The sequence below is a fragment of the Coregonus clupeaformis genome, chromosome 15 (genome assembly GCF_020615455.1).
Source record: "Coregonus clupeaformis isolate EN_2021a chromosome 15, ASM2061545v1, whole genome shotgun sequence".
In the NCBI taxonomy this organism is placed as follows: Eukaryota; Metazoa; Chordata; class Actinopteri; order Salmoniformes; family Salmonidae; genus Coregonus; species Coregonus clupeaformis.
In genome coordinates this window covers 32,337,827-32,351,671 of record NC_059206.1, presented here as the reverse complement: position 1 = coordinate 32,351,671, position 13,845 = coordinate 32,337,827, and the positions used below count along the sequence as shown (strand labels likewise).

At 45.2% G+C, this 13,845-nt stretch overlaps 1 pseudogene; it reads right to left on the bottom strand.

The window, feature by feature from the left end:
• Positions 1 to 2,351: 2,351 nt before the first annotated feature.
• Positions 2,352 to 11,119, bottom strand: LOC121583514 (annotated as a pseudogene).
• Positions 11,120 to 13,845: the final 2,726 nt, after the last annotated feature.

The window sequence follows — 13,845 nt, the reverse complement described above, 5'->3', positions numbered from 1 at the left end:
TATCCCCTACCCCTATCCTCCTACTATATCCTCTACCCCCTATCATCCCACTATATCCCCCTACCCCTATCATCCCACTATATCCCCTACCCTAGGGCTCCTACTATATCCCCTATTTCTAAATCACTCAGTAATGATATACGCATCATAGTTGCAAGTCCAGGTATTTTGGTTGTTTTCATGAGACAATAAAAAGCAAGGTTAAGTGTAATTATTTGTTTTATTTCCTCTTGACTTTAGGTCTAAAAAGTTCCTAACATAGTTACAAAGAATACTGCGACTGAGTAATGTTGTATGTACACAAAACTGTACAGGGATGAAAGGATTGCCTGGTTCTAGTTTTTTTCTTCAACTTTTGAAGAATTGATACATTACATGGTTTATTCTTAAAATAAGTAATGGACAGTTCCTGTACCAGACAAAAGGGTTGTCAGTAAAGGTTCACAAGGGACAGGTGACTACAGATGAAGAGAAGCATTGCTGATGTTTTCTGACATATTTGTAACATTCCCTGACAAGCTCTCTCGGGTTAATCATCATCATCATCACTGTTGTGGCTCATGATTCATGGTTCAAAATGGTTCATCACTGTGCTTTGCTGGCAAGGGAAACAAGTAATATATATACAGTACCAGTGAAAAGTTTAGACACACCTACTGTCGAATAATAGTGAAGACATCAAAACAATGAAATAACACATATGGAATCATGTAGTAACCAAAAAGTGTTATAAAAAAATAAAAAATTTTTTTAGATTCTTCAAAATATCCACCCTTTGCCTTGATGACAGCTTTGCACACTCTTGGCATTCTCTCCAACCAGCTTCATGTGGTAGTCAACTGGAATGCATTTCAATTAACAGGTGTGCCTTCATAAAAGTTAATTTGTTGAATTTCTTTCCTTCTTAATGTGTTTGAGCCAATCAGTTGTGTTGTGACAAGGTAGGGGGGAATACTGAAGATAGCCCTATTTGGTAAAAGACCAAGTCCATATTATGTCAAGAACAGCTCAAATAAGCAAAGAGAAACAACAGTCCATCATTACTTGAAGGCATGAAGGTCAGTCAATACGGAACATTTCAAGAACTTTGAAAGTTTCTTCAAGTGCAGTCGCAAAAACCATCAAGCGCTATGATGAAACTGGCTCTCATGAGGACTGCCACAGGAAAGGAAGACCCAGAGTTACCTCTGCTGCAGAGGATAAGTTCATTAGAGTTAACTGTATCTCAGACTGCAGCCCAAATAAATGCTTCACAGAGTTTAAGTAACAGACACATCTCAACATCAACTGTTCAGAGGAGACTGCGTGAATCAGGCCTTCATGGTTGAATTGCTGCTTTGAGAAACCACTACTAAAGGACACCAATAATAAGAAGAGACTTGCTTGGGCCAAGAAACACGAGCATTGGACATTAGACTGGTAGAAATCTGTTCTTTGGTCTGATGAGTCCAAATTTGAGATTTTTGGTTCCAACCGCCATGTCTTCGTGAGACGCAGAGTAGGTGAACGGATGATCTCTGCATGTGTGGTTCCCACCGTGAAGCATGGAAGGATGGTTTGGGGGTGCTTTGCTCGTGACGGTGTCAGTGATTTATTTAGAATTCAAGGCACACTTTACCAGCATGGCTACCAAAGCATTCTGCAGCAATATGCCATCCCATCTGGTTTGCGCTAGTAGGACTATCATTTGTTTTTGAACAGGACAATGACCCAAAACACACCTCAAGCCTGTGTAAGGTGAGTGATGGAGTGCTGCTTGATCTACACCATCTTTGCGTTTAGTGTTGCTCTTTTGTCGTCCTAGGTTTAATTGAACAGAAAAGGTAAGTGCCCAAAGGTATCAGTCCAATTATCAGAAGTTGTACTGGGTTGTTCTCAGTCCAAGCATGTCCTTCAGGCTATGGCATGACTAATCCATCATCATTATCTCCACTTCCTCCCCTCCCTCCCTCCTCCCCCCTCCCCCCTCCCTCCCCTCCTCCCCCCTCCCCTCCCCTCCTCCCCCCTCCCTCCCTCCCCTTCTCCCCCTCCCCTTCCTCCCCTTCCTCCCCTCCCTCCCTCCCCTCCCTCCTCCCTCCCCCAAATCCATCTTCCCTTTCTGTTCCTGCATAGAAACAACAGATTAAATTACATGAACCTTAAATATGCGTAAACTATCCCCGTATAATTACAGGTCCCAGATTACATAAAAACATGGATTTTGTCTCACACCTCGTGTTTTACAGTATCTAAAAAGAAAACATCACAGTTGTAATGTTTTTTTCATACCACTTACTTCCTCCACATGACCTCCCTCTCTCATATCTCCTCCCCCCATCCCCCTCCCCCTCTCCCTCCTTCTCTATGTAAATGTAATAGGTTCTCTAGTGTGTGTGTGAGTGTATTGGGTTCTCAGTTGTGGCCTTTGAGGCAGTAGACTCCATACAGCTTCTGTTTCTTGTCGGGGTAACCGTTGAACCTCACAGCAGCTTCCGTTGGGCTGCAGCGCCTGCGGGGGTGGGTGATAGGGTAACGCACGCTCCCATCAGCCAACCAGCCGGGCGTCACAGCGGTCGTAGCCCAATAGCTTCCAGGCGGCGTACATCTGGCCCACCTTGGCAATCTGAGCACCATCCTTCTGACACGCACGCACAGCCTCGTCATACGTCAGCTTGGAGGGGTGGATCAGGTAGTACAACCGCCCTGAGATAGGGAGAGGGTTAGATACACACACACACACACACACACACACACATTCAACCCCCCTCACCACACACACACACACTCCCCTCCCCCCTCTCACCTTTGTAGTTGGAGGTAAAACAGAACACGTCATATCTGTTCTTCTCCTTGTCTCCGAAGCCGTAGTTGCGGATCCCCGGGACAGTGTTCTTGCCCCCACAGGGTTCCCTGGGGGTGGTGATGGGATACTGGACGGATCCATCACTCAGCCACCCTGCGTTGCACCAGTCCAAACCCCCACGCCACGCCTCATACAGCTGGTCAAACGACGCCACGATGGAGTCCTGATCGCGACACGCTCGCTCAGCGTCGAAGAAGTTCAGGTTGTAACGACCCAACCGAGGGAAGTAGGGGTAGACAATACCTGGGAGGGGAGAGAGGAGTAGAGAGGGAGAAGGCGGGAGATGGGGAAGAGAGAGGAGAGGGGAAAGAGAGAGAGGGCAGAAGAGAGGGGAGAGAGAGAGAGAGGGAAGAGAGAAGAGAGGGGAAAGAGAGAGAGAGGGCAGAAGAGAGGGGAGAGAGGGAAGAGAGAGGAGAGGGGAAAGAGAGAGAGGGCAGAAGAGAGGGGAGAGAGAGAGAGGGAAGAGAGAGGAGAAAGTCAACATCCCAACAGCAATAAATAAAACATCAATTTGCTTTGGATTTTATGTCCTCACTTAATCTCTCTTTAAACAAAACATGAGTTGTAAAAAGACAAACTGTAATAGCTAAACCCCATTACCTTATATAAAATCCTACTATTTCTGTTCCAGTGTTGTGTTAGTGGGTGGTGGCTGTAGGTCTGTAGCTCCAGGCTTTAGATTGCCAATGGTTGATCATTCTCATATTTAATGGAGCAGGTCTGGCTGGGTGATGTATGGAGTTATACCCTGTTCCATGGAGGAAAGCCAGGAATGGAAATCTAATTGATGAACTCCATTACTCTGGCCTGACTGTGTGTGTGTGTGTGTGCGTGTGCATACATGCTTGTGCATGAGCGTGCTTGTGTGTGCACGTGCATGCGCATGCCTGTGTGTGTTTGTGCACGTGCGTATGTGTCCCCTGACAGTCCTCCTGGGTAGTCTCAGCTCGTGGTAATATATAGCCAGAACCCTGGGACAGCTAGACAAGGACAGGCTGCTACAGAGTTTCCACAGTAAATAGACTTTATCAACAGGACACAGTCACTTTACCACAGCCCAGTCACTTCAAATAATGGTTCTCCCAAAAAAGTTAGTCAGACATTTCCATATCTCACATTTACATTTACATTTTAGTCATTTAGCAGACGCTCTTATCCAGAGCGACTTACAGTTAGTGCATACATTTTTTTTTTTTTTTTTTTTCATACTGGCCCCCCGTGGGAATCGAACCTACAACCCTGGCGTTGCAAACGCCATGCTCCACCAACTGAGCTACATCCCTGCTGGCCATTCCCTCCCCTACCCTGGACGACGCTGGGCCAATTGTGCGCCGCCCCATGGGTCTCCCGGTCACGGCCAGCTACGACAGAGCCTGGATTCGAACCAGGATCTCTAGTGACACAGCTAGCACTGCAATGCAGTGCCTTAGACCACTGCGCCACTCGGGAGATCTCAAAAGTGATCGGAAGGCACACTGAGTGCATATTAAATGCTAACTGTGTGAGGACATACTTTCAGTGTGTGTGTGTGTATGTGTGTCTACAAGCATGCATGCATGTGTGTGTTACCTTGCAGGTCCAGAGACACCACGCCCGTTCCGTCTTCCAGCCCGTCGATGACCTCACACTTATACAGTGGGGAAAAATAGTATTTAGTCAACCACCAATTGTGCAAGTTCTCCCACTTAAAAAGATGAGAGAGGCCTGTAATTTTCATCATAGGTACACGTCAACTATGACAGATAAATTGAGATTTTTTTTCTCCAGAAAATCACATTGTAGGATTTTTTATGAATTTATTTGCAAATTATGGTGGAAAATAAGTATTTGGTCACCTACAAACAAGCAAGATTTCTGGCTCTCACAGACCTGTAACTTCTTCTTTAAGAGGCTCCTCTGTCCTCCACTCGTTACCTGTATTAATGGCACCTTTTTGAACTTGTTATCAGTATAAAATACACCTGTCCACAACCTCAAACAGTCACACTCCAAACTCCACTATGGCCAAGACCAAAGAGCTGTCAAAGGACACCAGAAACAAAATTGTAGACCTGCACCAGGCTGGGAAGACTGAATCTGCAATAGGTAAGCAGCTTGGTTTGAAGAAATCAACTGTGGGAGCAATTATTAGGAAATGGAAGACATACAAGACCACTGATAATCTCTCCCTCGATCTGGGGCTCCACGCAAGATCTCACCCCGTGGGGTCAAAATGATCACAAGGACGGTGAGCAAAATCCCAGAACCACACGGGGGGACCTAGTGAATGACCTGCAGAGAGCTGGGACCAAAGTAACAAAGCCTACCATCAGTAACACACTACGCCGCCAGGGACTCAAATCCTGCAGTGCAGACGTGTCCCCCTGCTTAAGCCAGTACATGTCCAGGCCCGTCTGAAGTTTGCTAGAGTGCATTTGGATGATCCAGAAGAGGATTGGGAGAATGTCATATGGTCAGATGAAACCAAAATATAACTTTTTGGTAAAAACTCAACTCGTCGTGTTTGGAGGACAAAAGAATGCTGAGTTGCATCCAAAGAACACCATACCTACTGTGAAGCATGGGGGTGGAAACATCATGCTTTGGGGCTGTTTTTCTGCAAAGGGACCAGGGACGACTGATCCGTGTAAAGGAAAGAATGAATGGGGCCATGCATCGTGAGATTTTGAGTGAAAACCTCCTTCCATCAGCAAGGGCATTGAAGATGAAACGTGGCTGGGTCTTTCAGCATGGCAATGATCCCAAACACACCGCCCGGGCAACGAAGGAGTGGCTTCGTAAGAAGCATTTCAAGGTCCTGGAGTGGCCTAGCCAGTCTCCAGATCTCAACCCCCATAGAAAATCTTTGGAGGGAGTTGAAAGTCCGTGTTGCCCAGCGACAGCCCCAAAACATCACTGCTCTAGTGGAGATCTGCATGGAGGAATGGGCCAAAATACCAGCAACAGTGTGGAAAACCTTGTGAAGACTTACAGAAAACATTTGACCTGTGTCGATTGCCAACAAAGGGTATATAACAAAGTATTGAGAAACTTTTGTTATTGACCAAATACTTATTTTCCACCATAATTTGCAAATAAATTCATAAAAAATCCTACAAAGTGATTTTCTGGATATTTTTTCTCATTTTGTCTGTCATAGTTGACGTGTACCTATGATGAAAATTACAGGCCTCTCTCATCTTTTTAAGTGGGAGAACTTGCACAATTGGTGGCTGACTAAATACTTTTTTTTCCCCACTGTATCTCCCATAATCCTCCAGTGTGAGCTCTGTGATGACCAGCGACGCATCGGTAGGAGCCGAGTCCTGTAGGTAGACGCGTCCATGGAAACGTCCGTAACTCCGCTTGTGGAAACCCATGGCAACGAACACATCCACCTAGAACAACACGAAGAAGGATTTGTAATTGATGTCATCAGTTGGCTCCAATGGATACTTCCTGGACTCTTTTATGACATGGACTATCCCCCATAGTGCAATACTTTTGACCAGACCTGTACATTATCTGACTCTGACCAAAAGTCCTGCATTATGTGGATGGAAAACGAGGTTTGATTCGAGTAGTACCCTGGTCTATTTTATGACATTGGTTCTAGTAGAAACCCACCTCTTTGAGGTAGTCTGAGGTCAGCTTGGTCCATTTGATCCTCAGTTTGGGGTTGGTGGGCAGTGACGCATCTCTGTGGAACTTACAGGGCAGGGTGGTGTTTCCCCCCCGCCTCGACACCACCTTGGACTGCTCCGTCACCACAGAGAGCCGAGAGCCATTCTCTGAAATAGAGGGGTGGGTTATACAATTAGTAATCGAGGGGTGGTTCTCTCTACCTATTTCCCTTGCTCTACAGTATGTCTCCCTCTCTCACTAGCTCAGCAACAACAACACTAACCCATTGTTTTGTTCTTTGTATCTAATCAACAAATTGGCTGGTTTATTTTATCTGAATGGTATTTAACCTGTTATCACATTATCCCATTTGAAACTGATTAGCAAGAACTGGGCATGGAAGCAGATGCTTGCTCAATAGCTAAATAGTTCCCATCCCTGTTTTTCCCGAAGCACATGAGCTCAGTTGTGCAACCTCGTCACAAACACGGTGATGATGTAACTTTTTTAACATTGTGTTATTGTGCAGCTTGTTTTTACAAACAGTTCTGCATTGTAATTGTTTAAACATTTGTAATGTAGCTTGTTGTTAAATGTTGATGTATTGACAGTGACGGTGTATTAGGAAAATCTGTAGTCAATATCAGGTTCCAAACATCTGGCCTGTCTATGAGAGAATGATTGGTTTATTATGATGTCTATAGATATAGTAATAATATGAACTACTGCCAGTCACGCATAATACAATTATTCCAGGTATCATTAACATCTATTTAAAGTATACTTCAAACACATTCACACCCAACCACACACTAATTTGTTTTCAACTAAATTGCTACCAGGTATCAAAGTCACTTTTAGGGCTCTATTCAACCTGTATCGCTGAAGCGTTACAGATTACGCGATAGAAATGTAAAGGTCATTTCCGATTGATCAGTGTTTACCGTGAATGCAGTCTGCAAACGTGGGAACATTGCCTTTAAATGTCAATCACGCTGTAACACTAACCTTCCGCGATACGGATTGAATAGAGCCATTAATATTCAGAAAGTTTATGAACACCCACCCCTTTCCGACTTTAAAACAGACTCTGGTTCCAGGGTTTTCTTCTAATCCAGCGTGAGCAGTGTGTGTGCTCAGTGTGTGTGTTTGTGAGCAGTGTGTGTGCTCCTCTCCTGTCTGCAGTCACTCTGATCCTCTATTTCCTTTCTCTTCCTTCATTCACTCCCTCCATCCCCTGGTGCTGACGTACTGGCTGACACTGCCATGTAGAGCTTTTGCAGTCAGCTGAACACTGCCCTACAGAGCACACACAGACACACGATACTGTATGCACTTACGCACAGACACACACCCCTTCTTTTCCCCCTCCCAGCCTGAAAAAAGTAATTAAGCAGGTCAGCGGGATGGGGGAAGTGAAAAGAGAGAGAGAGAGAGAGAGAGAGAGAGAGAGAGGGGGGGGTTATGATATGCCCTTTCCTCAGGGAAGGAGAGAGAAACTTACAGCAGGAGAGTCTCCTCAACTGAGTTCCCCTCTGCAGGAGAGAGAAATTAAGTGTAAAATAACTGAGAGAGATAGAGAGGAGAGAGAGTGATGGGAGATAGAGGGGCAGAGAGGGAAAGGAGAGAGAGGGGCAGAGCAAGAGAGAAGGGGAGAAAGAGAGAGGTAGAGGGGCGGAGAGAAAGCAAGATAAAGAACAGCTCTGCAACAGTATAAGTGATGCAGAGGACTTAGTACCAATTACACACACTACATTAGCCAGCCTGTTAGCCCTAATACAGCTACATTAAACACACATAGTCCTCAAACAAACACACAAGTGTGTATGTGCGTGCATTCGCCTGTGTTCCCAATCACAACCGATAACCCTGAGAGCTCAAACACACACACACACACACGGCATGTGTATTTCTGACTATAGCTGATGTCACTGGTGCAGACATTCCAATGGCCCATCTGTGTGGAGAGTAAATAGGCAGGAGTGTTTTACGGGCCGTGTGTGTGTGTGTGTGTGTGTGTGTGTGTGTCCCTCTGCTGTGATGCTCTAATGATGGAGTATTGTTGTGAGTGTTCTCCTGAAGAGTTTACAATGACTGACAACAATGACCAGGATGTGATGTCTACATTGAAGAATGCACTGACATGGTACAGGTACAGCTGTAGGGGAATATTAGTGGGATGTGGTGGCAGCCAGGTCGCTTAAGATTCACTGCAAATTCAACGTCCATCCATATAAGCAGGATGTCGGGAGATGACTTCCAAACTGGCCAGTAGCGGCACCGGTGAGCGCTGTGGATGGGCATGACGGATGGGTGTAAGCCGTGAGCTCCGAGGATCACGTGATCAATCCCAGTGCTAGGACTCATTATTTTTATTTAATTCTTTTTTTTTACCCTATCCCAAACCTTAAAGAGGCATTCAGCAGTTGAAACAATAACAAAGCTACTCCACACCCGTTTCGGTAAAAAGCTGAGGAATAGGGCTGAAGAAATGTAACCACTCTCAAATTCAATGACAGAGCTATGGATGCAAGGACGTACCCTTCATGATATCAAAATTACTGTTTTAACCATCTTTTGAGGCTAAATAGTGTTTGTTTACATTTAATTTGTTTACAAACATTGTAGTGAAACAAGCATATATTTCTGGTTCTGATGGGGTATGACAGTTGATCTAAGCGCATGAGGCATTTTTAAGTTATATTCTTCAAGAGTCAGTGGGTACATTTAATGAATTTCTAAGTAAAAAAATGGATGAAGCAATTGCTGATTGACCCTTTAACCCTTACCTTAACCATTCAGAATTAATTCCTAAACTTAACGGTGCACTTTTTATTTTAACCCTATCCCAAACCTTAACCCTGAACTTAACCATTCAGAATTAATGCCTAAAGATTACCTTAGAAATTTTTGGACAAACGTTGGATGGATTCTGCAGTGAGACTGTGAGAGCTTGCTGTGTGGGGGAACAGTTGGAAGGCTGTCTGTCAGTCTATTCCTGGCATTGATTCAATAACACAGGGCAACTCTCAGTTGCTGATCATGTTCAGTTACGACACCAAGCAAGCGATTAGAGGTACGGGCACCACAATGATCAGTCCAGAGTAAGCACAGAGAGAGAAAGCCATCCCCTACAGAGAGATGAACCTGGAGAAGAGTCCCCTAAGCAAGCTGGTCCTGGGGCTCTGTTCACAAACACAAACTTGCTTTGGCAATGTAAACATATGTTTCCCAAGCCAATAAAGCCCCTTAAATTGAATTGAGAGAGAGAGAGAGAGAGAGAGAGAGAGAGAGAGAGAGAGAGAGAGAGAGAGAGAGAGAGAGAGAGAGAGAGAGAGAGAGAGAGAGAGAGAGAGAGAGAGAGAGAGAGAGAGAGAGAGAGAGCAACACGATTAGACCCAACCAAATCATGAGAAAACAAAAAGATAATTACTTGACATATTGGAAGGAATTTACAAAAAAACAGAGCAAACTAGAATGCTATTTGGCCCTAAACAGAGAGTACACAGTGGCAGAATACCTGACCACTGTGACTGACCCAAAATTAAGGACATCTTTGACTATGTACAGACTCAGTGAGCATAGCCTTGCTATTGAGAAAGGCCGCCGAAGGCAGACCTGGCTCTCAAGAGAAGACAGGCTATGTGCACATCGTTAGAACACTGTATATAGACATAATATGACATTTGAAATGTCTTTATTCTTTTGGAACTTCTGAGTGTAATGTTTACTGTTAATATTTATTGTTTATTTCACTTTTGTTTACTATCTACTTCACTTGCTTTGGCAATTTTAATATATGTTTCCCATGCCAATAAAGCCCTTAAATTGAAATTGAAATTGAATTGAATTGAGAGAGAGGGAGAGACTGTGTGAGAGAGAGACTGTGTGTGTGTGAGAGAGAGAGAGAGAGAGAGAGAGAGAGAGAGAGAGAGAGAGAGAGAGAGAGAGAGAGAGAGAGAGAGAGAGAGAGAGAGAGAGAGAGAGAGAGAGAGAGAGAGAGAGAGAGAGAGAGAGAGAGAGAGAGGAGAAGGACAAAGACACACAGTAAGGTGCTCATTGCAAGGATCAAATCTAAAGTATACAGATGATGTCACAGTAATCTAAGTGCTGGGTGGGTTCCTATTTAAACACTCAACTCAGGCTGTCACACACACACTCACACATGCACTATTAACTGCCACATGACAAACACACAGAGTAATGGTTAATTCATTAGAGACTGGTGTTTACAATGTCCTCTTTACAAGAACTAAAGCACCCTTTAGCATTTAAAGGGATAGTTCACCCAATGACCAACTTACTGATGTCTTCCCTTTCCTAAAAGTAGATGGGCCAACGAAGACAACAATCCACACTGGGCACAGATCGCCTCAAAGTAACTATCCCTTTAAAGCTTTGACCCTTTCACAACACACACACAAACACGGGATGACTAAAGCCCTATGTTGGATTAACTTTAGGACACCACACACACACACACACATACATACAGACACACACTTAGGTGGATTGCACAAACACGTCCTAGCACAAACTCAAAGCAGACTGCATTGGGGCTCCAAGACAAATCTCTCACTGTTGAGGTCACCCCCAATCGCTCTGACCCCCACCTCTGGGCCCCTGGTTTTGGCCCTCTCCTCCCTCCATCTCCCCTTTGGCCCTTGGGTCCATGCTATCTAGCTCTGCATCTGGCAACCCACAGCACCAGCAATAATATGATTTGGAGAGACATTGTTTCTGTCCTTCCTGTTTTCTACTGAGTGCATTATAATGAAACAACAATATAATTAACAGCTGATCTGAGCAGCTCTGAGACAACTGTACAGTCAGGGCTTTGAGCACTTTGAGACGCACTACATACATTCAATCCATTAGCTATCAACTCTGAATCAAATTAAATAAAACTTGAGGAGTGTCACAATGCACTTCACAGACTTAAAAGACAGGGGTTTATGCTAACGAAGAAGACACCTTGGCTGTGTGAAGGGACAATGTATTTCTATGAAGTAGAAAGCTCCTTGGTGTGGGGGTCTTGAGGAATGTCCCATCTGGAGTGATGTCTGATGTCTTTATTTTCACATAACCTTGTGTCTGAGAGTGCCGTCCCCGTGTCCCACAGTAGCTAACGCATATCAGGCTTTCTATAGAACACCATAGTCACTCAGAGTGTTTGTGTATGTGTGCACAAACGTGCGTGCATCTGAGTGTGGCCTCAGCCACTAAAACAGACATTAAATGCCCTAGACTCTGATTGACGGTGGGTAACCAGATAGCGGGTCGGTGACATAACATTCTGACTGGGCACTGACTGAGTGTCCTCCATTACTGGTCCTTTATGACTGTCATCAATATGTCACTCTGAGAGTCCACCTTCAGAGCTCCTTAACACGTTGGCTACATTCCAGAGGTTGGCGGAGAGAGGAGGGTGACCATGACACATCCAGTGACCAATGACTAGAGCAGACCTTATTTCTGACCAAACACACATATGGCAGATAGGACTATTGACCCTCACTGATCCTCTCTCAGGGGGACATACAGGCTAGTCATAAAACAGACTCTGGCTGCAGTTATACACTGTGGAGTCTTTCTCAACACACACACCCCTTGGGAGTCTGTCCAGACGGCATCAAGACCAGTGCAGCAGAATGACATGCACGCCCCAACAGTAACCAGCTATAAGGACATCCTGATAGACTGTGACTGTGAGAGTGGGATCCTGCGGTTCATCACTGAGCTGATAGATTTTCTGATGACTCCTCTGAGAGGAGTGACGGACACACACACACAGGCTATTTCTTGTCTCATGACATCATCAACTGATAAGGGGCAGAGCCATACTGTAGATCAAGAGCGAGACGCCAGAGAACGAAGACAGACGAGAGAGAGAGAGAGAGAGAAGGAAGGAAGGAAGGAAGGAAGGAAGGAAGGAAGGAAGGAAGGAAGGAAGGAAGGAAGGAAGGAAGGAAGGAAGGAAGGAAGGAAGGAAGGAAGGAAGGAAGACAGAGTATCAGTGTAATTCGAGTGTTTGAACTTCTAACACGGCTGCATGGGATTTGTCGGATTCCAAATTAAATCAAATCAAATTTTATTGGCCACATGCGCCGAATACAACAGGTGTAGACATTACAGTGAAATGCTTACTTACAGCCCTTAACCAACAATGCATTTATCTTTTAATAATCTAAAATATCTCTAAAATAAAACTACAACAAAAAAGTGTTGAGAAAAAAAGAGCAGAAGTAAAATAAAATAACAGTAGGGAGGCTTTATATACAGGGGGGTACCGGTGCAGAGTCAATGTGCGGGGGCACCGGCTAGTTGAGGTAATATGTACATGTGGGTAGAGTTAAAGTGACTATGCATAAATAATTAACAGAGTAGCAGCAGCGTAAAATAATGGGGTGGGGGTGGGGGGGCAGTGCAACTAGTTCGGGTAGCCATGATTAGCTGTTCAGGAACCTTATGGCTTGGGGGTAGAAGCTGTTGAGAAGTATTTTGGACCTAGACGTGGCACTCCGGTACTGCTTGCCGTGCGGTAGCAGAGAGAACAGACTATGACTAGGGTGGCTGGAGTCTGACAATTTTGAGGGCCTTCCTCTGACACCGCCTGGTATAGAGGTCCTGGATGGCAGGAAGCTTGGCCCCAGTGATGTACTGGGCCATACGCACTACCCTCTGTAGCGCCTTGCGGTAGGAGGCCGAGCAGTTGCCATACCAGGCGGTGATGCAACCAGTCAGGATGCTCTCGATGGTGCAGCTGTATAATTTTTGGAGGATCGGAGGACCCATGCCAAATCCTTTCAGTCTCCTGAGGGGAATAGGCTTTGTCGTGCCCTCTTCACGACTGCCTTGGTGTGTTTGGACCATGATAGTTTGTTGGTGATGTGACACCAAGGAACTTCAAGCTCTCAACCTGTTCCACTACAGCCAAATGAGAATGGGGGCGTGCTCAGTCCTCTTAATCCGTCTGGCCCTGCGGCCTTGTAAATGTTGACCTGCTTAAAAGTCTTACTCACGTTGGCTACGGAGAGCTTGATCATATAGTCATCCGGAACAGCTGGTGCTCTCATGCATGCTTCAGTGTTGCTTGCCTCGGCGAGCATAGAAGTGGTTTAGCTCGTCTGGAAGTCTTGTGTCACTGGGCAGCTCGCGGCTGTGCTTCCCTTTGTAGTCTGTAATAGTTTTCAAGCCCTGCTACATCCGACGAGCAGTCAGAGCCGGTGTAGTACGATTCAATCTTAGTTCTGTACTGACTCTTTGCCTGTTTGATGGTATAGTCGCTGTGGCAGTGGCAGTGTCCACAATAAGATAATGTAACGAGCCACTTGTGGATTTGACAGCTCTAACACAGTTCCACCTCAGACACCGCCAAAACAACGCTACGCGGATGTCAA